General features: G+C 41.7%; 1 protein-coding gene and 1 long non-coding RNA gene across 11 annotated transcripts in view; one reads left to right on the forward strand and one right to left on the reverse strand.

The window, feature by feature from the left end:
* Positions 1 to 15,028, reverse strand: part of ITSN2 (intersectin 2) — a 94,469-nt gene extending 79,441 nt beyond the window's left edge. For 2 of the 4 annotated variants that reach the window (XM_081157160.1, XM_081157158.1), the window contains exon 1: positions 14,187 to 14,414. The gene's annotated coding sequence lies outside the window, so the exon portion shown is untranslated. Of the gene's footprint in view, positions 1 to 14,186; positions 14,415 to 14,648 lie in introns of those variants that run through there. The other 2 variants (XM_081157161.1, XM_081157159.1) reach the window with 2 other exon arrangements.
* Positions 14,464 to 26,982, forward strand: part of LOC308566652 — a 70,389-nt gene continuing 57,870 nt past the window's right edge. For 3 of the 7 annotated variants that reach the window (XR_014000209.1, XR_014000210.1, XR_014000211.1), the window contains exons 1-4: positions 14,492 to 14,667; positions 15,858 to 15,990; positions 16,822 to 16,930; positions 26,589 to 26,713. This is a non-coding gene — a long non-coding RNA (uncharacterized lncRNA). Of the gene's footprint in view, positions 14,668 to 15,857; positions 15,991 to 16,821; positions 16,931 to 26,588; positions 26,714 to 26,982 lie in introns of all 7 variants that reach the window. The other 4 variants (XR_014000206.1, XR_014000207.1, XR_014000208.1 and 1 more) reach the window with 4 other exon arrangements.

The raw sequence follows: 26,982 nt of genomic DNA on the forward strand, positions 1-26,982 counted from the left end.
GATTTAATATAATCCAAATGCAATTTGGAGGATGGGGGAAATATATTCATACAAAGGTAGAGAAATGTAGGAATGTTTGAACAGGAGTAGGAAATCCTTCAGCTACAAAGGGTCAATAAGAACCAGAAGAAGAAAAGAGTAGCCATAAGTAAAAAGTAGCTCAATTAAAGTTGAATGTTTTGTTTCTGCAGAAGCACAGAATTATAGAAGAAAAGAATTACAGTAAGTATTGAATCCAAAACTCTCAATGTTCAAGATGTAAAAACTAAGAGATCCGTATGAGCTCACAAAGTCAGTAGCAAAACTGGTCATAGAAACCCCATCTCTTATGTCCAATGTCCTGCTTTTAGTTTCCTGACGTCCCTAATTCTATAACTTGGGACATTTACAAATTCTACAGATTCAGAGGCCTATCACTAGGAGATTGTGATGCAGAAGGTCATTATGTAAATGAGGACATGAACCTCCTAAAATGTTCTTCCTGCCTTGAGACCTGTTAAAAATAACATAACACAGCCACTTTAAAATGGAGCCAGAGCTGCCATCCCAGAGGAACTGCCTTTCATGTCTTATGCCTCAAACCTATGGAATATTAAAACAGGGCACAATAACCTCTGGACTGGGCCTAAAGCAACCCTATGCCCCAAAGAAATGTTTGCAAATGCAGTCAATATTGTAATAACTACGTATGCTGTCAGGTGGGTATAAACTTATTGGGGTGATCACTCTGTAAGTTATATAAATGTCTAATCACTATGTTGTACACCTGAAACTAATATAACATTGTATGGCAACTGTAATTTAAAAATTTTAAATAAAAAAGAAAGCAGATCTTATGACTACCCAACTGATGACTATGGGACTGAAAATGAAAAACATTGTTTGGAATTAGCATCACTATGTTAGCCTATCTGCACCAATAGAAATACCTTTCTCCTATTGATGCAATCGGTCCCCTACTCTTTCTCACAAATACCTTTTGCCTTTGTCTCCTAATTGGAACATTATTTGGGCTTCTACCTTGAATCAATGTTTCCTGAAGAGCTATTCTTTGATCTCAAATAAGTGCTTATTGCCTTTCATTTTGGCCTTTTATTTTTTGATTAACAGACCCTTCCACAGAGCTATTAGTTGTTGTTTTTCCAAAACATCCACTAATGTCCCTCTCCTGCTTAAATTCATCAACTGATTATAAGTTAAAGCTCAAAGGTCTTACTATGAAATATGGCAGCCTTCCGAATCTCACCCCAATCTACTTTACCACATTCATGCCTAGACACTTCCCCTTGATTCAGGTGTCTTAAGTATACCAACCATTGAAACGACTTTTTTTTCACTCCCCTATTCCTTTGTAAAGAGTTGTTTCCTGTCACGGTCACCACTTTATCATTCTTCAACTCCAAACTTGAATGTTACCTCTTTTTTTAAAAAACTGATTTTAAGGGGGGGGGGGGAGAGAGCGAGCAAGAGAAACATCGATGTGAGAAACATCAATCAGTTGCCTCCTGTACATGCCCCAACTGGGGATCAAACCCACAAGCTGGGTGCGTGCCCTGACCAGGAGTCCAACCTGCCACCTTTTGGTCTATGGGATGATGCTCCACCTCACTGAGCCACACTGGCCAGGGCTCTCCTCTTCTTTGAAAGGCTTCTGTCCTCCCAGGTCGTAGTCACTGTCTCCTAGGTATGTCCATACATTTATTCATCTCACAATAACGTCACTGATCACACTGTATTTCACTTACATGTTTCATATGATGCCTTTTACTTGTACTGGGCATAGACCATTTGTATTTACCCCTGTACACCTACTGCCTAAACCAGATCTCCCAGAGAAAATGTGCGATAAAAATGTGCAGAACAAATGAACTGGGTAAATGAATAACATGGTTGGGATGCCAAAAAAAAGGTAAACAAAGCAAGTGAAGCATGGAGAGGCAATATTGAATTGAGTATTACATAACAGAAGCCCGTAAGAAAGCAGAGCAGGCCCCATACTTCTTCCTCAAAACTCTGCAGTCATCAGAGCCGTGGATTTTAGACCAAATCATCCCTTGCAACATGGCCCTTCTGTAACTTGTTTTTTCTTCTTCTTTGAAGTATACTTTTAGAGATAAAGGTTTATTTCCCATTGAATTCTGATAGCATTAAAGTGAGAAAGGGAGGAAAGACGTGGGTTTTTCAATTATACTTTGAATCATGTTGGTTTATTAAATAAACCTGAAGGCCTGACATTCAAAAGCAAGATAATCAAGTTCCCGAGAGCATATCTTATAAAACTTTCTCCAGTCTCTCCTCCACTCTACATGCTAAGGACACAGAGCCAGCTCTCCCAACTTGCTGATTAGCTGGGAAAATGTTCCTTCCTCATCTGATTCCCAAGGAGATCAAGGGCAGTTCTGTGAGAGAATGACTGGAACAAAACTACCTACTTCTTCATAGTTTCTACAGTAGATGAAATTCACAGAATACACATATTCTCCACCTGTTCCCCATCTATTTTTTCTTTCATTCACCTATTTATTTATTTATTGAACATGAGTAGTCACTGTAACAATGATTTGAAAAATGCTATGAACAAAGGGAGTAAATGAGGACATCAGTAATAGTGTAGACAATAAAAAGAGGAGGGGGGGTGGAAGGGGGGATGGGACGGGGAGGGTGCTGTGAGAACCCGAAGGACAGAGCCAGTACTCCTGGGAGGTGAATCAGAGTATGGCACTATCCGTGTAAGAATTATCTACCATGAGGTCAGTGGTAAGTTAAGTAGATTCTATGTGTCCTCAGAGTGAAAAGACATCGTATAGGTGTGTGGACAGGCACCTTTACAAAGAAAGGAAAAGCATCTGAACCTATGGTAAAAAGAAGGAAAGTACAACAGACAGTATGACAGTGTGATCTGAGGTGATGTGATTTCAAAGAACTCACTGAAATGGCAAAAAAGAACTTAAGAAACCCAGAGTTTCAAAATGTGCTCCTTGGAGCTCTAGAACTTTCAAGGAGGTATCACTAAATAGCAACACCTAACCAAAGCAAAGTCTCACTTGCCCTAAACACTTCAAATCACAAATTTACAAATTCTCTTCACCCACCTGGACTCTTTACTTATGAGGGGTCATAGACTTCTTTAAAAAAAAAAAAAAATCTGGCAAACCTATAGTTTTCTCTCTCTGGGGAAAAAAAAATGCACAAAATGTGGTATACGAGTTCAAAGGTTTCAGACTTCCTAAGCTTCTCTGTGGATTTGTGTCTGTGGATTTCAGAGGATTTGTGTCTTCCATAGTTAAGATCCTTAATTATAACACACACTAATTCCCATTTTTTAAAAATATATAAGATTGGCCCGGCTGGGCGTGGCTCAGTGGTTCAAGCGTTGACCTAGGATCCAGGCGATCAGGGTTCGATTCCGGGTCAGGGCACATGCCCGGGTTGCGGGCTACAGCTGATCAATGACTCTCTCATCATTGATGTTTCTCTCTCTCTCTTTCCCTCTCCTTTCCTCTCTCTGAAATCAATAAAGATATATTAAAAATATACATATGTATATATATATATAAGATATTACAGTGAGAAAGAATATTTCTAATAATGTAATCCACTAATTCTCAAACTCTTCTAGCCATGGCCTACCTCAGTGGGACAGAGAGCCTACCTTCCCCCTACCTGCTCCCATTTTCCAGTTGAAAAATAACTCTGATGAAGAATTATAATAATGCAACAATTAATTACACAAGAGCAAAACTGTCAACAAAATCAAATTTAATATTTAAAAATTACATTAATTCAAGAATAGCAGCAATTGGAACTATATCAAATTCAAGACAACATCAATCGTACACTGAAAATAGTACTTGAGTGTGAGCATAAATAGTAGGAATTTTTCAGATCTATCAAAGTACTATATCTGTAACAGATTTCTTTTTTAAAAAAAATATGTCTTTACTGATTTCAGAGAGAGGAACGGAGAGGGAGAGAGACAGAAACATCAATGATGACAGAGTCATTGATCGGCTGCCTCTTGCAAGCCCCCGACTGGGGATCAAGTCCGCAACCCAGGCATGTGCCCTGACCGGGAATCGAACCCCAATCACCTGGATCCTTAGGTCGATGCTCAACCACTGAGCCACGACCGGCTGGGCTGTAACAGATTTCTTAAAAGAAAACTAAATTAGAGCCTTCAGTATGCTCTAGAAATTTGCTAATTATAGTTTATGAACACTAAATTTCAGTAATCCTTAATAACTCAGATTATCAGTAAGAAGCTCATACTAATACATAAAAGTCAAACACTATGGAACCGGCACAGCAATAGATCCTAAGAACTGAAAAAATGACTTGCATTTTGGTTTCATTCATCAGGAAAGGACTCCTGACCTAGCACGTGTCTTGAACCATATTGGGAAGCAGCAATCTAATCCAACAATTTTCAACCATTTTCCACTGTGATTCTATGTAATAATTTACTAATGGTATAAAATTTAATCTCTTTCATTGGACCCCCTCATACATTGCTGGTGGGGATATAAAATGGTTCAACGGATCTAGAAAACAATTTGGCAGTTCCTCAAAATGATAAACATGTTACCATACAATTCAACAAGACCACCTCTAGGTATGCAAAAACTTGTACACAAGTGCTTACAGCAGTATTATTTGTAATAGACAAAAAGTGGAACCCCAAATGTCCATCAACTTATAAATGGTTAAACAAAATGTGTAACCTCCATACAACAGAGAATTATTTGGCCTTAAAAAGGAATGAATTACTGATACATGCTACAATGTGAATGCGCCCTAATAACATCCAGTCACCAAAAAAAACCCCCACATATTGCATGTTCCCACTTCTACAAAATGTCCAGAACAGGAAAATTCAGAGACAGAAAGTAGATTAGTGGTTGCCTAGAATTAAGGGTGCTAAGATGATGACAATGTTCTAGATTGAGATAACAGTGGTGGATATAGAATTCTGTGAATATACTAAAACTACAAAACTGTAAACTTGGAAACTTTAAAAGGGTGACTTTAATGGTATATGAATATTTCAATAAAGCTGTTATTTTAAAAATCTAATCTCCTTCACATGGCAAACAGGATGTTTTGGGGTATACGCCTACTTTTATAGCATTCAAATACCTTCCCTCCACCTCTGCCTGTCTTACCATTCCAATGCTCCCTCTCTGTGAACCTACGGAATTCCTTACTTCTCAGTGACATTTCTACCTACAGAAGCTTCCTTTGCCACATTCCCATTTCAACTTGCAATTATCTCAATTAAACTACTTATCATCTAGTATTGTAGCATTTGTTTTCATGCTTGCCCACCTCTATTAGACTGCGCACTCCTGTGAATGTCTCTTCATGTTCATATACCTAGTGCCCAGCCAGGCACTAAATATCCTTTAATAAACACAAACCCTTTGGCTCCAAGAGATTAGCATTCTTTCAACTCACTGAAGGAAAGCAGGCTGATAGACTGGAATGTGAACTTTGAAAACAAATTAGCCAACTTGAATTCAAATCCCAGTGCAATTACTCCTTAGTCTTGTGAACTTCCACATGACATAGCTTTAATTTCCTAACCTATAAGTGTAGATAATTGTACCTACATGCCAGGTTGTTTTAGGCTCAGATATCATGTATGTAAACCATCTGGCACATAGAAGGTATTCATAAATGATGGTTATTACTGTTGTGATAATTAGCTAGTTATTAATATTAATAATAGGAAGAGAGCAAAGGGGAGACCAGATATTATAAGCGTGGTCATCTAGGCAGCTTCACCAGGAAACTACAGCTTCACGCTTCCCAGGGAACCACTGGTCTATTCCCTGCAGGTCACTGAGGAACGGGATCGAACCAAAGGGGAGATGGGCACATGCACAGTGAAGTAGGGATGACATAGGGAAGGCACTTACCTGTCAGTCTAAGCTAGGAAAAAGATAACTGGCTAGAAGGGAGGACCCCAATGCAAGCCCATGAAAATCTGGCAATACATAATCCCTAGACAGAGCTCGCTCTCTCTTGTTCAGTTCTTGCACTTACTCTCTCTTGCTCCATGACCAACACTCACCCGCCATGTGACCTTGGAAGCCACATGGTCCAGCACCATGTGGATCCCACACAATGGAGTGCAGCTGGGAACACAAGCTAAGCTACCCAGATGCTGGACTGGGGAGAATGGAGGGAGCTGGCTATTTGGCCTATTCTCTATTCTCTCATAACAGGTCTCAATATTAATGCACAACTATTCACTTGGCTTAAATAAGAAGTATAGAGGGGAAAAATTTCATATAGATGCTTCACCTCAAGTAAAATATCATCTCTTTGAGACCTAGATAACTTTCCAAGTTTTGAAACCATTCAAGAAAACCCAAAGGAAAAAATAAACAGATTCAACTATATAAATATTTTAAACTTCTGTTGAAAATAAAATTCAAAAGTAAACAAACAGGAATAGTCAGTATTTTTAATGTACAGAGAGGTATTAAAATAAATAATGAAAACACTAAGACCGCAAATAAATAGCTTCCCAAAGAGGAAACAGAACTGGTTAATAAATGTTAACAGCACTAATAATCAAGAAAATGCAAATGAAGTTTTGTTTTATTTCTCATTATAAAATGATTTTTAAAAAAGGAAGCCTTGACTAATATTCAGGGCTGTAAAGTTGAGAGGAAATAAATGCTGTAGACATAGCTCATGAGAGTGCAAATTAGTATAGCTGTTCAGAAGGCAATGCAAAAATATATGGAATCCTACCAACGTTCATATCCTATAAGCCAATAATTTCACTTCAGGGAATCTGTCACAGGGAAATAATAAATGTGGGAAATGCTTTATTTATAAAGATATTCACTATAGGTATTGTTATTATAGAAAAAAATTAGAAACGAGAGTCCAACAATGGGGAAATGAACTGAGCCAAGTATTATGCTGCCACTTAAATCATATTAATGATATGTGAATTATATTTCAATAAACCTATTTTTTAAAAAAGAACAAGTTCAGCTAGACCATGTAATAACATGGAAACTGGTTATGTTTTTATTATTTAAAATGTATGACATAATATAAATATGTACTTATCATTATGAAAATAACAGCAGCCAACAATCACTGAATACTTACCAAATGCCAAGCTCTACACTCAGGCCTTTACATGTTGTTACTGCTTTCATTATTATCAGGGACATCCTGAAGGCCCAGAGCCCCTCAACAACTGTGGGATGGCCCAAGACAAATAACATTTTAAAGGAGCCTCACTATAAAAATTTTCATACTGCCCTTGAGAATGTTAAAAAAGTGTTTTTCAAATTGAATTTTAATTATTTCAGAAAAGAAACAGTGCCCCTGATCCGCCCCCTCCCTCCACGCACAGCCCGGATCAGACACCCTAGCTAACCTAACCAAAAGAAAGGCCTGATTATTATTGTTATATTTATGGATAATTTATTATGAGAGGGTCACACTAAACATACATTATCTCTTCATCCTCATAACAACACTATGGATAAATATTATCATGAAATCTCTTTTTAAAGAAGAAAAAACTGAGGCTTAGTGAGATTATTATACTCACAAAGCTAATAACAGGATAAACTGGAACTAAAATCCCAATCAGACAGCAAAAGTCATGTTTCCGGATACAATGCTGTATTGTAAGACATGTAAAATAATATATATGTAATAAACAAAACCAAAAGACAGGTGGGAAGGAGACACCAACATGTGGTTGGCATGGTTGCTGGGCTTAAGATGACTTTTTCCTTCTACTTTACAAAGTTTCTTCAATCAGCATCATCATTTTCATAATGAAAATATTTAAATTACATAATGAGAAATAAAGTTAAATTTAAAGAGAAAAGGGACTTAGAAAAATGTTTACTTTAAATGACAAATAAATTATACTGTTAATGTATCAAGTGCTCACCCATTCTTAAGATCAGCAATCAGTATACCCCAAAATTAAACTAGTAAGTTAAGAGCAGAACGTCTTTTATCAAAGCCAGCAGAACAGAAACAATGACAGCTGAAAAGAAAAGGAGTTGAGGTCTAATCAAAGGTGTTAACTTAAGTCAGGGAAAGATGTGAATGGAACCTGAAGTCTCCAAAGACAAAAGCTTCAGGGTTTATTCTCTCCCCTAAGGCTTCCAGTGTGCCCACCCCACCAATTCACCAAACTTACCTGGGCATTTAAAAAATCTTATCAAGATTACATCAGAACCCTCCAACTTTCCCCATTGCATTGGAAAAATGGAAAAGTCAGATGACAAATTGAGCCCTGTTTCATAGGAGAAGAGACTTAGAAGGAAAATTAAAATATTCTTAACAGTAGAAAAGGTATACTGGGGTGAAAGAAGGGTTTATTTCATCAGGCTTTTCCACGAGGCAAGATTAATAATCCTCAAAACCACTCTAAATAACATGCCATTCCCAGAATGGGAAATTTCCACATCTGCTTTCACTCAGTTTTAGTCTCTGGGCCCCTCCCTTCCTCCCTCCTTCCCACTGGCCTTCAAAGCCCAGTTCCAATGTTACTTCCTCTGTGTAAGTTTCTCTACTTTACTATATACTTGGAAGGTTGATTCTCTTCTCAGTATCACCAACATCACCATGCGTACCTTTAATTCAAATCAACAGATATTTACTGAGTCATCAGATGTGTAACACCTGTATAAAATGTATTAGCGCAGGGAATAGAGAAGAGCAGTTAACCCAAAACTTGGAATTCCATAAGTGCTACAGGTATAAAGGACAGAAGATGGGCACCTAACTTTGCCTTAAGCAACTAGAGAAGAGTTAGTTGAGCAATCCCAGAAGAAATGACTCCTAAAATGAGTCATGAAGAACTAAAAAACAGGTGTAAACCAGTAGGCTAGGAAGAGAAAAGAGATTTTTAAGAACTGGGAGCAGAAATGGGCAAACACAGAGGAAAAAGCTGCTTGAGAATTTAAAAGATAGTGTCAGAGGACTTTGTAAATGGAAACTAATAATAGCACCTACCTCATAGGGATGTTGTAAAAATTAAATGAGTTAATAAATATCATGAATTAAAATAGTGCTATACATAGGAGGTTCTATAAAAATCTATAAACAAAAGTAAGAAACAAATTTGGTAAAAAATTTACACCTATATGGCAAAGATTTACTATTCTTAAACATTTTTAAAATTGGTTTTAGAGAGAGAGGGAAAGGGAGAGAGAGAAACATCAATCAGTTGCCTCCCGTGTGCTCCCCGACCAGGGTTCAAACCCGAAACCTTTTATTGTACGGGACAAGCTCCAGCCAACTGAGCCACCTGGCCAGGACAAGAGTTACTATTCTTTTTTTTTTTTTTTTTTTTTAAATATATCCTTATTGACTTCAGAGAGAGGAAAGGAGAGGGAGAGAGAGAGATAGAAACATCAATGATGAGAGAGTCATTGATCGGCTGCAGCCCGAAACCCGGGCATGTGCCCTGACCAGGAATCGAACCCTGATTGCCTGGATCCTAGGTGGATGCTTAACTGCTGAGCCACGCCCAGCCAGGCAAGAGTTACTATTCTTAACACATAAGAATTCTTAGAAATAAACAGATGAACATGCCAATAAAGTGAGAAGGGTCTTTTTTCTACCATTTGGGTTTTCAGGACTTACCACAAAGTCAGAGAATGAATGCTACACGTGCATTAATTCCTAGTGCACCATTTTCAGCAAATTTCATTAATCTTGAAGTTCTCACTTATATTCACCAAAAGTATTTTATACTTGCTAAGTGTGACATAAGTTGTGAAATTTATTAACTTGACCTACTTCTTATATATTTATGCAGTCTTTTGTTTTTTTGTGTGAGTTTTGTGTTTTGTTTTGTTTTCGTTAATCCTCACCTGAGTATACTTTTTCCACTGATTTTTTAGAGAGAATGGAAGGGAAAGAGGAAGGGAGAGAGAGACAGACAGACAAACATTGATGTGACAGACACATTGATAGGTTGCTTCCCTCATGCAGCCCGGGGTGGGGATCCAACCAGCAACCCAGGTATGTGCCCTTGACCCGGAATTGAACCTGAGACCGAACAGTATGTGGGCTGATGCACTAAACACTTAACCACACCGGCCAAGGCTATGGGGTCATTTTTAAGCACAAAGGAGGAGTAGGGTGGTGAAAAGTGTCCAACTAACTATGCCAAGGTGTTTAAACAAAAAGAAATGATAAAGCAACAGTTATAAGTGTCCTCCAAACTGTCAGTGCAAATCCTGCTGGATTCTTAGCCATGCAGGATCTGCAATTTGACACTGCGGACCATTCTTGAACCAGTCTTCACCATTATCAACCTCACAGTAGTTAAGCACTCCTCCCATTGAAAAGTGGAAGTTATTCAAGCACCTGGATTCAAACATTTTGAAGAGATACATTTCTTCCTTTAGGCTATGGTTTTGGTGCCCCCTCCCCCAAATTAAGGGGATTAAAAGGGCAGATTCTTTGTTGGGAGGTAGGATTGTGGGTCAATTCTACTCTATTTTCCAGCCTGCTTATTGCACATGTGCTGCCAAAGCCAGTGCCTATATGGATTGTTTTGAAGGTAAGATAAAAACTTAAGGGCAAAAAACCTAATTTCTTTTTCAGTCACTAGGTTAAAAAAGACACACACACACGCACACACACAGAGGATTAGGTTAATTTAGTTTGAAATTTCTCATTGAAGCAGGTTGGAATAAAAATAGGTATCATTTCTTAAGCACACACACTAAGTAGCAGTCACTGTGCTAAGCACTTCCCATTACATACTACAAAACTATCATCCCCACTTTACAGATGAGGAAACCAGCTTCCAGAATTAAAATAAATTTCTCTAAGTTATACAACTATTTGGTGTTGGAGCTGTGAGCTTGAAAGTCTGTACCCTTATCTACTATAGTAATGAAAATAAAAATGTTATTAAACCACATACACTTTTCTAAATATGTATTAGTAAAGAAAAATGATCTAGAAGACATAAAACAGTTGCTTAAATGAAACAAGGAAATGTCTACCATCTGGTAGCACATACCTCAGTGTCTACTATACCCACTGCTGAATAGCTCCACACGTAGTCATTCAGTGTTCTGATACAGCTGTGAAATTATTTCTTAAGGGAAGTTCTCAAAACACTACTACACATTTGCAGATGAAATATGTTGCCCTCTTAGAGTTGTAAAAAATACATTATTTCTTGATGTACTCACTGTCCTATTTTTGCTGTTTCCTCCCTTCCTCCCCCACTTCCTCTCTGCCCTCAGATCCTTCAGACCAGTTCAGTTCTTCCTTCTCGAGAATCCCCACAGGCACACTCGAGCCAACTCTGACGTTCATCACTGTGCTCCGCAGTTACAGCATGGCATGAACTTAAGTAAAAAATACAGCATTTCTCCTGCATCTTCACTTTTAGATCTATTCACTTACAGAATTCTGAATGTTTTCCTATTTCATACTTGGAATCCTGCCTTCAACAATTAGCACACTAAAAGAGTCTACCTTTTTTTAGTCTTTCTTCAAATATAGTTATTCCACAATTTTTTCCAGAAATAAGGTATTAAAAAGATCAAACCAGCCCCCCCCCAACCCAAGAAAGAACCCACAAGCAAATGCAGTTATGGTAATAAATGTATCACATTTTAGTACTGTAATTAATTTATTCTGAATAATTTCTGAAACTTGTTAACATAGGGTGTCCCCCAAAAAATGTATACACACACTTTGAATAATTATAAAAGCAGTGTTTATTAAGTACATTTCATTTTCAAAATTGAGCTATCAGCTGTTAAAGTGTGTATACATTTTTGGGGGGACACCCTGTATAAGTGCTTCACAAGTAAACACAGTTATACAAATAAACATAGTTATAAAAATGCTACTCATCAGTGGACTAACATGTACTTTCATTCATTTACTCAACAAATATTTACTGAATGCCCAAATGACATTAAAAAAAAAATTCTGAAATAAGATGAGTGTAGCAGATACCTGCACAGGTGCTAAAGTTACAAGGGTCTGGGTTTGAAACCTTGGCTCTTGTACTTACTGGCTCAGAGACCTAGAGTAGTCAGTTAACCTCCAGGTTAACATTTCACTTATCTATTTGATGGGAGGAAAATAACTACTCACAGAGTGTTTGTGAACTTTAAATGATTATGTAAAACAGCACGGAGCCCAGCACATGGTAAGTGACAATCAAGGTAAACATATTTTAAATATATATATATACACACACACACATACGTATAATAAATGACAGGCATGGCAAATATATTTCAATACTAAAGAAAGTCATTAAAGGAGATGGCCCATAAATGTTCTGTCTTACTAGAAACATGGACATTTGTGAAATTCTATTTTAAAGTTACTTTAAAAATAAAAATCCTAAGGTTATGTAAGAAATTTTCCACTTTCAAAAAGAGAGAATTATTAAGTATATAGGGTGAAATGGCCAACAATAAAGATAAGAAAGAAGAGGCATAAAGAAAATCTTGAAAACTGCTGAGTTTGAGTGATGGGTGTATGATGGTTCCTTATACTATTCAATTTTTGTGAAACTAAAAAAAATTTAAACTGTATTTCCAATCCCAGAGCATGCCTAACACGTTTCCTCATATTCAAGAGAGATCAGGATGTTTGCCTTGAGACGTGTTGAACTAACAATAGTACTTCCCTGCTCAATAATTCAGTAAAGGTCAAGTTTTCTCAGACAATTCTATCTTTCATTATAAAGGTGAGCAAGAGGAATAATTACATGCATTATAGGGTAAAAAAAAAGCAGCAAGCTTTTCAGTTGCTTATAAATATTACAACAGCAGCACTGCACATTTTTTCCATGTCCTTCAAAAACATGAAATTCTGCTTGCTCTTAAATTAAGCTTTTAAAAACAACTTCCACTTTATATACTTTTGAAATGACAAGGGATATCTGGCAATCATATCTCAATAAAGCTGGGGAAAAAGAAATTACAAGGGAATCATAGGCACAACAACAACAAACCTAAAGGTGTGCGCATCAGAGTTGCTACTATCTTTAAAATTTGAGGGACATCATTATTAATTTATGTACCGGTGATGTTTCTAGATTGTGTTTAGGTTTTATCACTAATTAACAACCTAGGAAACCAGCACAGGGAGAGAGGCAAATCATTTTCCTGAAAGGCTTAAGAAGTTAACCTACAGAGTCTGTGCTACCTAAATTAATCTGACTAAAACAGCAGCAAATTTCAAGTCACCCTCTCCTGTTTCTGGGTAAGCAAGTAAACAGTAGTAATAACGAACTAGAGCACTTAGTAAAGCAATCATTTTTGTGTTAACCTTAGTCCCTACCAAAAACTGGCTGCCTCTATCAAAAATATTCCTAATTCATAATTAATACAAGTCTCAAATGAGGAACAGTTGCCATCGGCAGTCATTTAACGATAAAGCACAGCACCTGCCTACGGAATGCACAGCCTCTGCAGTTTCAGCCTCGGTTTACCCATCCACCCCGCACATGCAGGCGTCTTTTAAAAAATAATCACCAGCGGTAAACTTGACTCCGGCCTAATGGGCTGCGTCTCTCCGCGCTTCCTGTCTAACCCCGGCGTCAACGACGCTCACGTCAAACTGTAACGTCTCCCAACTTTGGTTTGGTGCGAGCGGTGGCGCCGAGCATCCAGCGGCTGGCCGGCCTCCCGTGACTCCGGCGGCTGGGACGCACCGGGATGCGGCTCACCTGGTTCCGCACCGAGCTTCACCGAGAAGGGGCACCAGCTCGGCGAAAATGGAAGGGGTCCCCGAGGGAGCGTGCGGGGCCCCGAAGGGATCTCTCCGGCCAGCACCCCGAAAGCGAGGGGCAAGCCGCCCCCGGCTCTTGGCCGGGTCCGCACCTGCTGGGAGAGGCCGCGGCCGGGCCGGCGCCGAGGCGGGTCAGCCGGGCCCCGGCCCCTGGGCGTCCCCGGGCCGCGCGGCGGGGGCAGGAACCCGAGGGCAGGAACCCGGGGCCGGAGGTTTCCGCCCGGCGCCGCCAAGCCCGCCAGGGGCCTAGCTCGGGGGGCAGCCCCGGCCCCCGAGAACCGGTCGCCGCGGTCCGCGTTCCCCGCGCGCGCAGCCGACCCCGTCCCGGCCCCTCGGAGCCTCCCGCGGCGGCAGCGCCGGCGCCCGCACCTGCCCGCGCCCTGCCGCAGCCGGGCAGCCGCTTCACCCACCTGGCGCCTCCGCCGCGCCTCCTGCACGTCCCTTTGCGACCCCGCGGCCTCGGCCCCAGCAGCGCGGGCGCGGGCGGACGCCGGAGACCCTGCTCGGCCGCCGCCGCCGGGTTCGTCGCCGGCCGCCGACAGCGAACCTGTTGCGCAGCCTGTCACGGCCGCCCGGGCTCCGCGGCGCCGCCTCAGCCCCACAACAACATGGCGGCCGCAGCCTCCGCAGGAAGCCGGGGGGCGGGGAGGGAGGCGACGGGCCGGGCAGCTGACGGCCCGCCCGCCAGCCCGCCCGCCCGCTGCGGGGCACCGGCTCCCCACCCTCGCGAGCCCGAAACCGGCTGGGGCGCGGCTCCGCGCCGCAGGGCCCCGGGCCCCCACCCCCTGGGCCTGGTCCGGGCGCCCCGTCTCCCCTCCGGGAGGCCTCGGAGCCCCGGACCCGCAGCCCGTCAGGGAGCGGCGGCGACCCACCTGGCTCCTCCTCCCCGAGGTGACATGTTGAGGTTGGGTGGTGCGTTTCCTGCCCCCAGGGACCCCCGAGGTTTGGAAAGGGCCAAGCATCCGGCACGTCCCCGTCGCGCTGCAGCCGGGGCCCCTCTCGGGCGCCTTCTCACTCACTGAGGCTTCTTGCTGACCTGGGAGCTCCAGCCCCTGGGAATGGGGGCCGGGGTGCGGTGGGAGAAGCAGGTCGCCCCCACCCTGGCTCATGGGTCTGTTACAGGCCTCTGGACCCTCCCCGGGCACCGCGGAGAGACTCCCCATACCCAGTGGTCACCCATCCAGCAGTCCTTACCCGCCTCCATTACACACAAAAAGGGCTCACACGGCAGGGGCCTCCCGCCCGCGCCCGCACGCAGCCCCCCCCCCCGGGCCGTGGGATCACCGTCTCTCCGGAGCTCGCTTCCCGCAGGCCCGCCCAGGCGCCGGTTCTCCCCCACCCCTCAGCCGCCGGCCCTCCAGTCTCACAAAACAACAAATCTCGACGTCCGTCGCCCCGGTGGACGGGGGGCTTGCACTTGACCCAGCGCTGCTTTTGGGAAAAGCCGTTCGGTCAGTGGGGTTAGGGGAGGAGGGCGGCTCCTAGAGGCGTCATCCCCCGGGGCCAAGGCCCAGCATTTCTGTGGGCCCTCGGCGGCGCGTGGGGCCCGCCAGTGTTCTGAACTCGCGTCCCCGGGCCCCGTTATAACGGAGTGTGCAGCCCAGACGACCCGGCTCCCTTTCGTTCCTCACCTGGGCAGGTGCGGGCGGCGGGGCCGGCGGGGGAGGGCAGCGGGCGCGCCCCGAAGCCCGGGCCTCTCGACGGGCCGGTGGACTCGCGGAGGAAGCGAGCCGACGCCGGGGTGCTGGGCCGGCTCTTCCCGCCCTCACGCCCGGTGTTCGCCTGGCTCTCCGGTTAGGACCTGTCCGAGACCTGCCAGGCAGGTCCCCCGCGTGGTGACACACGGGCCGGCTCCTCGGGACGAGTCTAGGCGGTCCCTTACCCGCCGGGCCGGTCGGCCGGCCCGCGAACCGCCCAGGCTGCGGGTTGCACGCGGCACGTGCCCCACTCCCGCCGCAGCCACGGCGGATTCGCTGTGTGCTGCCTCCTAGAGCCCCGCGCGGAGCCGAGCTCCGCGTCCTTCTCAGCGTGGTGCCCCGAGACCAGGACCCGCGGTGAAACCTGTTTTTTCATTCCGATAGGCAGAGAGCCAGCCTCCATTTCCCTCCCGTCGCTGGACCAGCGCCCCCTGCGTTCCTGGCTTCGGGACCTGGTACCATTCACCCGAGTCCTCTTTCTGAAGGAGGTGCCAAGTCCTTGGTGGGACAAAGCGAGGTTTGTGGGAAAGAATTTTTTCACAGACTCCCAGAAATAGACCAGAAGCTGACAACCCCTGATGGAAACTGGTGTCCCGGGTACGCCTGGGAGCCGGCGGCGCCGCGGGCTCGGCCGGGACTGGGAGGCGGCTCCTCACGCCCTGCCCTTGAGTCCCCACGGCCGTGGGACGCCGCCGGCCCTCGGGCTTCCTCCTCTCCGAGGGCGGGCCTTGGCGCTGTCTTTCCGTGGCATCTGCCAAGTCCACCGCTTCTCGTTTATCTCCAGCGCCAACTGGAGATGAGCTACCTGGGGGAGCCAAATCCTACTAAGACTTAGAGACGTCGCTGTCCGGCCTAAAGAAGATTAGGAATTGCCACAGGGCCAGGAGGCCGAGAGGCCAGGGAGGGGACGGCTGCGGCTCGTTTCTCCTTCCCGCCTCTGCCGCAACTCAGCACTGGCCGCCCGGCCTGCTGCTGTAGCCTGCCGGCCGGTGGTGGCATTAGCTCTGCTTTCCTTCCTGGTCACTCGGCCCCGTGTGTGCCCCATGTCCTGTCCCATCATTCTCCTTAGTTCCTGCACCCCTTTCCTGCTCAGCCTGCCCTCAGCACAGAGCCCAGCGGCGGGGAGGGGGTAAATAAAGAGCAAGTCATTCCAGAGGCTCCAGCTCCCGCCACCCAAACCCATTACCCAACGGGGGAGCCGTGAGGGCAAAGGCGGGGGGGGGGGCGGAAGGAGGGGGACGGACACACCTCTCGAGCACGAAATCCCCCAAGACAATGCTGCGAGCAAACAATGTATAAAGAAATTAAGAGGACAAGGACAGTGCACACAGCTTTTTGGTTTATACAGACACTTAGAATTTCCGGTGTGCTTCATTCTTTCCTGATGATCCAAGTTTTCATCTAACAGTATTTCCTGTCAACATGAAGCTCTCCCTTTATTGTACCTTGTTGTGCAGGTAAGTTGGCTACAAATACTCTTAGTTTTATTTTATCTAAAAATGTTACTTGGCTTTCATACTTGAATAATGTATCCCCTGACTATAGAATTCTGGATTGACAGGTTTTTCTGTTCTGTCGGCATTTTAAGGAATTTTTTTCTCTTCTAGTCTCCATTGTCTCTATTTAAAGTTGGCTGTTGATCAAATAACTTTCTCCTCTATGTAATATGTTGTTTTCTCACGCTACTCTCAAGATTTAAGCTTTATCTTTAGTTTTCAATAATTTGACTATGATGTGTATTAGTAGGGAGTTTTTGTATTCTGTTTGTTGTTTATTTACAATCTTGTATCTCTAAATTTCTGTCTTTCATCAAATTAAGGAAAATCTTGGCTATTATTTCTTTTTCTAAAATTGATTTTAGAGAGAGAGGAAGGGAGAGAGAGAGAAAAAATACGTCACTTTGCTGTTCCACTTACATATGCATTCATTGGTTGATTCTTGTATGTACCCTGATGAGAGATCAAACCCACAACCTTGGTGTATCTAATCAGTGCTTTAACCAACTGAACCAGGGAGGCCTTTATTTCTGAAGTACTTTTTCTGCCCCATTCTCTCTCTCATCTCCTCTGGCATACCAGTTATATGTATTTTTTTTAGCTTATAAACTTGTTAAATTTATTTTTTATTTATATTTAAAATCTATTTTTAATTACAGTTGACATACAATATTATATTAGTTTCAGGTGTACAACATAGTGATTAAACATTTATATATTTTATGAAGTGATCACCTTGGTAAGTCTTATACCCATCTGACGCCACACATAGTTATTACAAGATTATTGACTATATTACTTTACATCCCTGTGACTATTTTTATAACTGGCAATCTGTACTTTTTAGTCCTTTTCACCTTTTTTACCCATTCCCATCTGGCAACCATCATTTTGTTCTCTGTATCTATAAGTTTGTTTCTGTTTTGTTTGTTCCCTTATTTTATTTCATTATTATTATTTATATATATCTTTGATTTCAGAGAGAGGAAGGGAGAAACATCAATGATGAGAGTCATTGATTGGCTGCCTCCTGCACGCCCCCTACTCGGGATTGTGTCTGCAACCTGGGCATATGCCCTGACTTGGAATCAAACCTCGATCTCCTAGATCATAGGTTGATGCTCAACCACTGAGCCACACCGGCCAGGCTTTTTTTTTTTTTTTTAAGCCTCACCTGAGGATATTTTTTCCATTGCTTTTCAGAAAGGGGGAGAGAGAGAGAAGAATCCGTGTAGAGACACATCAATTGGTTGCCTCCTGCATGCACTCCAGTGGGGCCAAGGATCAAGCCTGCAACTGAGGTACGTGCCCTTGGCCAGAATCGAATCCCAAACCCTTTTGTCCATGAGCTGATGCTCTAACCACTGATCAACCGGCCAGGGCTTATTTTATTTTTTTTAGATTCCACATATAAGTTAAATCATGGTACTTGTCATTCTCTGACATCTTTCACTAAGAATAATACCCTCTAGTTCTTTCCATGTTGTCACAAATGGTAAGATTTCATTCTTTTTTATGGCCGAATAGTATTCCATTGTATATATACCACAACTACTTTACTGCTCATCTATTGATGAACACTTAGGTTGCTTCCATACCCTGCTATTATAAATAAAGCTGCAGCGAACATGGGTGCATGTATCTTTTTGAATTAGTGTTTTCGGTTTCTTTGGATAAATACCCAGAAATGGAATTGCCGGGTCTTGTGGTAGTTGCATTTTTAATTTTTTGAGGAACCTCCATACTGTTTTCCCTAGTAGCTGTATCAATTTATAATCTCACCACAACTGTGCACAAGGGTTTCTTATTCTTGTTTGCTGATTTGCTGATGGTAGCCTTTCTGACAGGTGTGAGGTGATATCACATTAAAGTTTAAATTTGCATTTCCCTGATGAGTAGTGGTGTTGAGAATCTTTTAGTAGATCTATTAGCCTACATGTATATTTGACTGCTTAATATCATCTGGAGTTTATGTTTAGGGTCAGTGTATGTGTTCCAGCACTGAACACCAGGAAAGCCTTGCCTCCTGATCCTCAGGGCATCTGGATACAGGTGTGGCGAGTGGTGGGAATCCAAAGCTATGCCCATTTTACCTTCTAACTTTGGTAGGAGTTAATCACCTCTACTGTTGGCAACTGTGCTTTCCAGACAGGGCATCTCTTCTATTCTGCAGAAAATAACACAAACTCACGATCTCTCAATACTACTACTAACACAACCACCCCCCCCACACTGTCATGTTGATTCCATCCCTTCTAAGAAATAGATGGGAAGTGAGGCTTGTCCCTTTTTCAGTTTCTTTTTCCTCACAAAACTCACAGAAAGAACAGATGTGCTGACAGTGGTCCTTTGTGCATAAAGAACTAAAGTCAAAGTCAATCTGGGAAGCCAAGCTTAGGCTGCCCTAGTATTGACCAAAAGCAGGCCAGGAATGAGGTGGAGGGTCAGGAAAAGGCTGGGGCTTTGTTTGACGCACGTTTGCTGATCCATTATTCGATATTTGTTTTCATACAGTAAGTAGTTATTAAGAACCTATTATGTTCCACCTGTTGGAAACAAGGACTTAGCAAGGAATTGGTACTCATGGGGAGCAGGTGTGACTCAATTCAGAGACATAGTCAATGGGACAAATTTGTTCCTGTGCTCTGTTCTCAGCTTCTTGACCTTCCATGCCCTGTTCCGGAAACCTTGGGCAGATGAGACAACAGAAGGAGTGGAGATAGGAGGGAAGGGAAATTCCCCAGCATGGAGGAAGGAGTGTTCTCATTATTAGGCCACTTGTGTCGGGCAAGTGGCTCTGACTTAAGGCCTGAGGTACCAGAAAGGCAGTACCAGGCAAGCCAGAGGGGAAGTTAGCCCAGACTTGGCCCTGGGCCAGCACTGCAGGGTGGAGCCAAAGTTCCTGGACAGGACATGCCCATTCATGACTAAAGCACCAGGGGCTTCCAGTCTGGCAGGTGTAGCTCAGCAAAAGAGAATCCAACCTGTATTCAAGAGCCTGACTGCTTCCTGTCTGGCAGATTTGTTCAGCTGTCTGTTTAGTTCATTGTCGCTGCCTTCATCACAAACCTGGAGTGGTACCAGTTCCCTTCTTGTAATAACCTAACTAATTTTTATGTGACATTTTGCATTTGACAGTGAGTTTGTTATTTTATTTAATTCTCCCAGCATTCCTGGGAAGCAGGGTAAAGTTCCGTTTGTGATCATCGAACTTTGGTTGGTCTGGGGAAAAAGAGGTAAAATCGGGCGTCAGCCTCTTGCTGGGAATTTTCCGAGGCCAAGTTGTTTTCATTTTCGTTTCCCCTTTTAAGTAGAGAAATACAGGCCGTACTATTCTGGGTTCTGATAGCAACAGTGTTTTAGTTTAAAATGTACAATGGGCCAGATAATTTTGTACTGCCTGGCCCAGTCTGGCCAGACAAATGTTTTTATTCCCAGCACTGCCATTTTCTTCCCTCTAAATAAGATACCTGAGCCAACCAGACCTAAGAAGGGTAACTGCCCCTCCCCTGGCTTCCACCCCCACTCCGGGGAGAGAGATGGAGTTGCCTTCTATGCTCTGGTGCCAGAGCACTGTAGGAGTCCAGACCCAGGCAAATGGGAGGCCACATTTTGCTTGTTTAGATTATATGTTTGAGACTTGTCCTGTCTTGACTTCCCAAGAATGAGATGAATATCTAAAAGTTAGAGCAATGAAATCTCTGCCTCATGTGGGGTCAGCAGCCTTAAGTTGGTTGCTGTCCTTAAGTTGGTTCCTCCACCTTGGAGGAAATTACTAGACCAGGGGAATCGTCTGCCTTGGGACGCAGCTGGAGGTTAGGATTGGGTACTTGGTGCTATTTGCCATTTCTGCTTTTTTTTCCTTTTGTGTTATGTGTATACAATAAATAGACCTTTTTTCTTTTTCTGGTACCTGTAATTTAAAATTCCTGAATTCAGCAGAACCACATAGGAGGGCAAGAAAGGACAAAAATAGACTGCTTGCAAATTAATTTAACCTCAGAAGCCATTCCTCAACAGATGGATATTTGGGGCTCTTTTTGTAAATGAAACACTACAGGCCTTGAACAAAGCCATTCAGCCATAAGTGCTGGAAATGGCTGGTATCCAGTTGTCCTAACACTTAACCGTCACCACCACCATTGTTTGCTGAGTGTTCCAGGCACTCATATATAAATTGTCTGTAATCCTTAAGATAACGGTATATGGCAGCTATTATAAACCTTATTTCACAGGGGAAGAATTGAAGTTTAGAAAAACTAGATCATTTTTCCACAGTCACATATTTAGGGAGTGGAAAAGCTAGAATTTGACTCCTGATTTCTATGACTGTCAAGTCCGTGCTCTTTCTCCTCTGCAATGACTCCTCACTATATTACAGCGTCAATAATTTCTTTGTTTTTGTATTAAATATGCATGAGTAGAAACTTCCAAAATAACTTATTTTGGAAGAACAGTTACCCAAAACATGAAGATGCAAAATAGTAGGTCAAATTCTACCTCACAGTCAGATACACAGTCAGATCATCCTGGAGCTTGAGATTCCTCCCTCTGCAGCCAGTGCACCCCTGCTCTCTGTTGGCCATGGATTTCCAGGGTGCAGCTTGCATGGTCTTATTTCTTAGATTCCTTTAATAATCTGTCATGTGAATAAATAACGCAACTCTTTAGAAAAGAGAATCCACCTGATTGTTTGAGGAGGAGTGGCAGCAGTGGCCTTAAAGGTGTACACTGAGTCTTGCCAATGTAAGCCATAATAACTAATTAAATGAACATCTTGCTATTCATGACCACCCACATTTTGACCTAGGGTAATTTGGAAAGGTCAGATTATTCAAAATACTTAGAAAAACTTCATTACATTCCAAATAGGCAATTTAAGGAAAATAAAATCTTCTTAACGTCTGTATCTGATTTTCAATTCTGTGAAATGATCTTACCTGATTACAGACCATTTTTCTTCATTATTGAGGTATAATTTGCAGGTGGTAAAGTACACATCATAGATTTGCCAGCTTCTAGATTTTGTGTAAGTAGAGTCAAGTACCCATCTGTGTCTGGCATCTTTTGCTTAATGTTGTAGACAGTCCATTTTGAAGCAACATAATTTTTACCACACTTTGAAATAGCATTCCTATAATTTACTCATTTGTGGGAGGAGAAATTTAAAAATATTTCATATTAAGTCATTTTTAAGAGATTGCCTTCAGTTATCTCATTTTCATCAAGAAGTACTTAATGAGAACCATTGTGTAAATGTTATACATCCATCTATCTGTCTATCCTTCACTTTGTTCCAAAAAATAATTTCAAGTTCTTTCTATTGCTACAGAAAAAATTTTCAATTCTATGTTCTAGAAAATGCCAGCATTGTTTTGGCATTTAAGAAAATCATTGACCAAACTCCCCACAGCCAGCAAACCTTAACTCTCTACAACGGTCTTTTCTCTAAAATTTATGTCTATTCAGAAAAGGGGGGTTGGTTTTATTTTTATTTTCATTGATCAAACAGCATTATAGTGGCACTGCTAGAAGATTAAAACAAAAATACAAAATTCTACCCTCAAACCAACAAATTCCAGGTAGAATTATGGTAACTTCTTTGGGTTTTACAAAACGTACGTGAACTTTGTGTCTTTTAAGTTTAGCCTTGCTTTTAATTTGATGTAGTGTGTAGTCTGAATGGATTTGTTTTTATAATTTATATGGTAAGCCTTGGGGCAGGGACCAGGTTTTGACATGAACTTGACAGCTTATACTGCACTCTTAATACTTAGAAAATAATAATTAATGGTTAGGCATTGGGTGTTTGGCACAGGACCTTAACTTTAAGTATAATTAACTTCATGAGCTATTCTGGTGTATGATGAAAGTGCAATGTGAAAAACTTCTCATGGCTTCTTGGAAGGAGTTGGGAATGATCCAGTGGCTGAGACATGTTGTAATTTAGAACATAAATGTAATTGCCTGATGAGCATGAACATCAGGTGGCTTTAATGTTAAAGGTTATAAAAACACTTATACTAGAATTAATATCACCAAGGTTGGACTAAGAGTTTGTGAAACTTAAAAAACAAATAACAGGAACAAAAAAACTAACACTTAAAATAAGTATTAGAAAGTCAAATAAGTTCTATGCTTATTTGTTTTGTAATTTTGCATGATGATTATTTCAGTGGCTTTTTTAAACTCTCAAATATTGAAATATTTCCAAATAGTTGTGTGTGTGTGCATGGGTGTGCACATGCACACATGCTCACACACATAAGTGTGCTCAAAGTATGCCCTTGCTGCCACACTAAGAATGTGCTTAGTTTCCCTTGTAGATAATCTACAGTGAATCCACCATGTTCTTAGGAATTTAGAATGTTGCGTAGCTTGTGTGGACCTTGGTTCCAATTACAGAAAATTTGAATAGGTAAGTTGGCAACCAAAAAAGCTACACCAAGGAGCAGCTCCTTTATGACCATCTTAGGAGAGGATCTGTGCCCGCTGTCTTCTACCTTGTGTAGTAGGGGCTCAGTTTTGTATTTGAACATAAGAATTTTGCCCCAGTGTGATCGTGATCGGGGAGCAGGTGAACAGTTGTAGAGGCCTGTGATGGTTCCTAATTCTTCACCAAAACCCGTTCCATGATCCCCCGCCTCCAGCCTGACTTGGAATATTTTGTCCTAATTTTTAAAAAAATGCATTTAGTATTTAAAAGTTGTTGTACGTTGAGTGCACAAATAGGGTGCCCTTTAATAAAGGGAAATTAAGGAAATAAGGTCTCATCATTAAAATTAAGGAAATCTTCAGAGTTAAATTACCCGAACACAAAATTGCAAAGAAAAAGTAGGCAAAAATTACTCTAAGGAATGGAATGGCCCCAGATCTGAGCAAATTATAACTGTAGACATTAAGGATGCAGTCGGAAGGAAATCAATGTTTGTTAGCCTTTGGATGTTTTCATAAAAGGAAACTCTCTGAGATGAATGTTGGCAAGTCCATCCAGCCACTGCTGTCCTGGGAAGGTAAATCCTCACCCTTGTGGTGTTTATGGTTCTATTGGCAAAGGAGAAGGTACTACCTGCTATTTTAGCCAGGTCCCACTAAACTTTTGAGCTTTTACCTGCCCCTGGTATGATTCCAGGCTCAGCAAGCAACATTCTAGTCATAACTTGGTTCCCTTTCTAGGTCAGCTGATGGGGGGAAATGTGCTGGTCATGCTTGGGGTACTATTCTGGTCTATGTGACTGTGATGATTCTCAGCACAAATTAATACATTGTCCCAGTTTATCAGCCTCTGTGAATTTGGTTAACGTGAGAGATGATCTTGAATGGGCTGACAAACTGGGTTTCAGAGCCAGCGAGGCCAAGAGCCAAGGAACTTCACCAAGGAATGTGGCCTTTAGACTCCTGGAGGGCAGAGAATTCCTCTCTATTCCCAGCTTACAGCACAGCGCCTGGCACCCTTGAGAAACTCAGTGCTCATTTATTTGGACAAGATACTCTTTAATATTGAAGCTCATTTTATAATTGCAATCTCATTTTATAATTACTCAAAAGTATATGATCACCAATAAGAGATTATTAAAAAACTTAAATATTTTTTACCCAGCCCGGCCGGGTGTGGCTCAGAGGTTGAGCATCGACCTAGGATCCAGGAGATTGCGGTTTGATTCCCCGTCAGGGCACATACCCAGGTTGCGGGCTCAATCCCCAGTCAGAGACATGCAGGAGGCAGCCCATCAATGATGACTCTCTTATCATTGATGTTTCTATCTCTCTCTCTCCCTCTCCCTTCCTCTCTCTGAAATCAATAAAGATATATTTAAAAAGAAGTTTACCCAGGTAATACATAATTTTAAGGAAAAAATATAAAATAGATAAAAGTAAAAAGAAAAAAAATCCATGTTTTTATTACTTAAAGAAAATCATTAATATTTTTGTATATACCCTTTCAGACATTTTTTATGCATAAAATGCATATGTATTTGTATATAAATACATTCTTACAAAAATGGAATTTTACCCTAATGCAGTGTTGTAGCTTTATATAACTTACAATTAAAAAAATTAAACTATATGGTGAAAAATCCTATGTCAATACATAATCTATAGAATCATTTTAATGATGCATAGTATTCCTTAATATATGTGTGCACCTTAACTTAAACATTCTCTTATTGTTCATCCTTTAAGTTGTGTTCACTTCATTATAAACAGAACTTTAAAGAACACATTATTATTTCTTTAGAACATATTCCCAGAAGAGATATTGCTAGGTTAAAGTGTATGCATGTTTTAAAACTTTTGATACATAGCCAGCTTGTTCTGTAGAAAATCTGCATTGATCTGCTTATCCACTAGCTGTGTTTCAGAGCACCCATTTTCCCACCACAGGTCTTCTACATGTTAGTGTGTCAGTTGATATCCCTGGAGCTTTGAACCACTACTACCCACAGGATCCTTAACAGCTAACTGGAACCCCAGATGCAGCTTTTCTGGGCAGCCTCACTACCCTCCTCCAGTCCCAGCCCTTGTCCCTTCAGACCTGAGCTCCAGCATCTCCCTCCCTCCTTCCTCCTCAGTCCTGAAGTCGCTTCAGGGAAGCTGTGGATAGGCTCTGGGGTATGATTGCCTGACAAAACTCATGATGCCCAGTTAAATTTGAATGTTAAAAAAACAATGACTACTGCGTGAGCCAGTAGTATAAATAATTTTTATACCAAAAAGGTATTGTTGATCTGAGATTCAGATTTAACTGGGCATCCTGTATTTTTATTTGCTGAATCTGGCAATCCTACCTGTGTATATTCTTTAATCTAAAACTATCTGCCCTAAAGCTAGTAAAATTCGTCAGTGTCTGATATTTGGATGTTTCTCCGCAGTGCTAATAAAGACTTTTACTTTACATTTCTTTGGTCCACCACCCCCGCCTCCACCCCCCACCCCGTAGTTGGGAGGGAAAGGAATCAACCATGGGCCTTCCTTCTCAAGCTGCTGGTTTTTCCCACAAGTATAAGTTTTATTTAAAAAACAAACCAGTGAATTTTAAGGTTATGATGTAGGAGGACATTCATGACATACCATCTGGAACAAATAGTTTACAAAGCATGTGTTATGACCCCATTTCAGTTTAAAATATATTACTTTAAAATGATAGAAATTATTTTTAATGATTCTAAACTCAGACCTCCACTAAATTTCTGATTCTGCTTTTCCAGCAGTTTTACCTTGGACAGGTTAGTTTTTTGAGTCTTTTTCTCATTTAAAAAAAAAAAATTAATTTAAAATAATTTTTAATTTTTCAATTATAGTTGACATACAATATTATGTTTCAGCTATACAACATGGTGATTGGGTATGGTGTCAGATGGGTACTAGATTTTTGGGGGTGATCGCTTTGTAACTTATATAAGCGTCTGATCACTGGGTTGTACATCTGAAACTAATAAAATATTGTACATCAACTGTAATTGAAAAATAAAATATTATTTTAAAAAATCTGTAAAGTACATCATAGGGAATATAGTCAATAATATTGTAATAACTATGTATGGTATCAGATGGGTACCAGACTTATCATGGTGATCACTTCATAAGTTATAGAAGTGTCTTTTTTTCCTATTCAAAGGGGGCAGACAGTTTATTTCCAGTAACGAGACAGCAAGCATAGTGCTGGACACGTCTCAGACCTTGACCACCTGTGCACTGAGTGGAAAAGCACACACGGGACAGTTCTGATGATTGGATTGCGCTGTAAGTTATTTAAATTTTGTTTGTTATGACACATTCTAGGGAGTCTTAGATTAAGTTTGAGAATATTGTTCAATCTATTTTGTAGATCTAGAAAAACAAATTAAAGGGATTTTATTTAGTATTTAGATACATAGTTTCCAGAATGTGCCTGTGTATTCTTACTATAGAGGGTGGGGCAAAAGTAGGTGTCCAGTTGTGAGTATGGGAAACACAGAGTTTATTCTTGTATACTACTTATTACTGTATTATTTTCTATACAAACAACTGTA

The sequence above is a fragment of the Miniopterus schreibersii genome (assembly GCF_964146895.1).
Source record: "Miniopterus schreibersii genome assembly, chromosome: 13".
Taxonomy (NCBI): domain Eukaryota; kingdom Metazoa; phylum Chordata; class Mammalia; order Chiroptera; family Miniopteridae; genus Miniopterus; species Miniopterus schreibersii.